This window comes from Schistocerca nitens, chromosome 4 (assembly GCF_023898315.1).
Source record: "Schistocerca nitens isolate TAMUIC-IGC-003100 chromosome 4, iqSchNite1.1, whole genome shotgun sequence".
NCBI classification, from domain to species: Eukaryota; Metazoa; Arthropoda; class Insecta; order Orthoptera; family Acrididae; genus Schistocerca; species Schistocerca nitens.
In genome coordinates, this window is record NC_064617.1 from 163981914 (window position 1) to 163985625 (window position 3712).

A 3712-nucleotide genomic window follows, 5' to 3' on the forward strand; every position below is an offset into this window, starting at 1 on the left:
TGACTGCAAAGTATTATTTTAGTCTGGAGAATCGACCTGTTGTGTTGCCACTCATGAACAACATTCCAGGGGGTGTCTTCCAACATTATAGCGGTGTTATAACTAAATGTGCTCTACACAGTGTCCACATGCTGCCTTGGCCTGCTTGATGACCAGATCTATCTCCAATCGAGCACACATTTGACATCACCAGACAACAACCCCAGTGTCATCCACAAACACCACGAGCGGTTCCTGTATTGAGCGACCAAGTACAGCAGGCATGTCACTCCATTCTAAAAACTGATGTTCAGCACCTGTGCAACACAATGCATGCATGTTTGCATGATCGGATTCATAATTTTGGCGGTTACACCGGTTATTAATGTGTCAGCAATGGCTTATCTCAGGATTAGCCAACGGCCTTGCCGGAGTGGTAAGACCGGTTCCCGTCAGATCACCGAAGTTAAGCGTTCCCGGGCTTGGCTATCACTTGGATGGGTCACCGTCCAGGTCTAGCGAGTGCTGTTGGCAAGCGGGGTGCATTCAGCCCTTGTGAGGCCAATTGAGGAGAAACCTGACTGAGAAGTAGCGACATGGGTCACGAAATCCGACAACGGCTGGGAGAGCGGTGTGCTGACCACATGCCTTGCCAATCCACATCCGGTGATGCCTAAGAACTGAGGATGACAAGGTGGCCCTCGCTACCGTCGGGCTTTTTCGGACATTGTTTGTTTAATCGAGGGCTTAAATTACACTCTCATCTTTCAATGTTAGTCACTTAAATATATTACCTAGACGAATGATTTCTCGAAATTTCGTAACTCTCCCAAGAAGAGACTTGGAACACACGTACGAAACTACAGGCCTCCACTTCTGCCATTGGCCCGCTGTAGAATTCTGAAACATGAGATCACGTATTATGACATTTCTGGTGACCGAAAATCTGTTCTGCACCAATCAACATGGATTCCAAAAACCACATACATGACAACTTGGCGTGAGGTCCAACGTTAAATGAACAGGTTTCACATGAAACGGGTTTTTTAAGACCTAAAGATAGCAGCAAAGTCGGTCGAAACCGTTTGCTTCATTTAAAGATATTTTGATGCTATCTTGGCTGTTGATTGCTTTTAGCAAGTAAAACAGATCGCTCCTTCTGTCTTCGCCAAATGAGAAAATTTAATCAATTTGCACGAAGTGCTTTACGTCTTTAAATATCTGACTGACAACAAATCTTTTATAATGTGCTGATTTTTTATCCACATCACAACTTGGCGTGAGTTCCAAAGTAAAATGGTCATGCTTCACGGCAAAAAGATTTTTTAAGACTTGAAGAAGACAGCAAAGTCTGTCGAAACAGGTTGTATTAAATAAAACGATATTTACGCGATCCTGGAAATTGAATGTTTTTCCGAAATCAATCCACGTGTGAAACCCAGCTCGTTCTCTTCTTCCACCAGAACCAGAAATAAGCAGATAGCGGCGCCCCATTTATCACTGTTCCACGACTTTCGGAAGGCGTTCGGTATTATTCGGAGCTGCACCCTTATGAACAAAATACGTGCGTAAGCACTATCAGGCCAGTTATATTACTGGTTTGAAGAATTTCTAACACACAGAAAGCAACATATCATTCTCAACGGACAGTTACCTTCAAACGTAAAATACTTTGCGCGTAACGTATGGGAGTTCTGTAACTCCATGAATGTAACTCCATCCTCTGGTGGAGTGTGGGATTACGGATTTTGAATGTTCAATAAAACCAACACCAATCGCCGTTGTATAAGTTTATTTCCAGGCAATCACTTTCGACGTTACACTACGTCATCTTCCGGCATAAACTGTGAAGGATGTAACAGAACAGTAATTACATATTGAAATACATAGCATATTGACCCAATGCTGCAGGTGTTACATGTAAATTTCCTTAATTACAAGAACTCAATCTTAATAAAACTTCATAGTACATCATAATATACACTATCAGAATTAATTAGTTTTCATAAATATTGTAAAATCTTCAGTATTGTCATAGACGTATTGATAAAACAGAAGTGTTATAGTAATGTAACCATCAGTCCAGCATATTTATTGTCTTCAAAACGTATGACTATACGTGGCAGACGCCTTGCTTAGTCAAAAGGTAAAAGATGGGGAAGAGGAACCGTACTATGATCACAGGTCAGGTGAAGTAAACAGGAGGGGTCACTATAAGGACTGGAACTATTTAAACTAACTATATACAAAGGAACGAACCAATGAAAAGCATTGCAACTATTGAACCACTACAGTCTTAGGTTGTAGATAATATTCTACATGCAGGAACCACAGAAATACATTGCGATGACGACAGAAAGAGGTAAAAATCAACATACGCAAGGTAAGAAGTATCCTTGCGTCTATGCAAGAGATAGACCTTAGATACCACAACCAAGTCCGCAGCTCGTGGTCTTGCGGTAGCGTTCTCGCTTCCCGCGCACGGGGTCGCGGGTTCGATTCCCGGCGGGGTCAGGGATTTTCTCTGCCTCGTGATGACTGGGTGTTGTGTGTCTTTCATCTTCATTGACTCACAAGTCGCCGAAGTGGCGTCAACTAAAAAGGACTTGCAATACGGCGGCCGAACTTCCCCACATGGGGCCTTCCGGCCAACAATGCCATACGATCATTTCATTTTTACCACAACCAAAATTAGATATTAACATTTTTATAACTTTTTTAAAACAACTTTGCCAACACATTCGTACCACTGTATTACTGGGGAGTATCTATGGAATGAAGAATCCAACAGTAGTCCCATTACAGGAAGTCACGTAGATATCCATTATTAGATTACAACACTATGGATATTAAGTATCCAACAGTGCTCAACCAAACGAGAATACTAGCTAAGTCACATAGATCGCAGGTATTTCAGGGGAAGAAAAGGTAAAAGGAGCCGACAAATCATATGTAGAACAGTAACCTGATCATATACCAAGTGAAGTAAAAAGAATGGAGGGGGCAGGGCGGGTACGCTATACGTACTGGGACTATTTTGAGTAAGTAAATTGAACTACCATAGATGTACTCAGTGGTTGTAGATAATACTCTTCATAGAGGAACCAAAGAATTCTCTACGATGATGACAGTAAGAGGTAAAAATCAAAATACGCAAGATAAAACGTATCCTTGCGTCAGGCAAGAGATAGGTCTTCGATACCACAGCGTAAATTAGACATTTTTTACATTTTTTTTTGCAAAACACCCTTTTCCAACAAATTCGTACCACTATGTTACTGTAGAGTATCTATGGAATGAAGGAACCAACATTAGTCAAATTACAGGAAGTCGCGCAAATACCCTTATTAGACTACATCACTTTGGATATTAAGTATCCAATAGTGCTCAACAAACCTGGACGCTGACTGTACCGTATAGATCATAGGAGAACGCAAAACAAGAGGTGATCTAAGACACATCCACAAAATGTAAGTCAAATGCGATTCCACATTAGGTCCAGATTAGCAAAGCACAGGATAATATATATTCCAACGTATCATATCTGAATCTCTCCCTACTTAATTACGTAAATAGTAGAAAAAATAATCACCACTACACAGAACGTAGTTACACATTAAAATGAAAATTGTTTATATACGACAGTTACAAATCTCGTTGAGATACAGTAAAACCAATCAGACCGAACAACTACGTAATTAAACCCAAAGTACTCATATGCTGATGGTCTAAC

The 3712-nt window shown here is 40.9% G+C and overlaps 1 pseudogene; it reads left to right on the top strand.

Annotated features, from left to right (window-relative positions):
* Positions 1 to 394: 394 nt before the first annotated feature.
* LOC126254834 (5S ribosomal RNA) lies at positions 395 to 513 on the top strand (annotated as a pseudogene).
* The last annotated feature ends 3199 nt before the right edge of the window (positions 514 to 3712 follow it).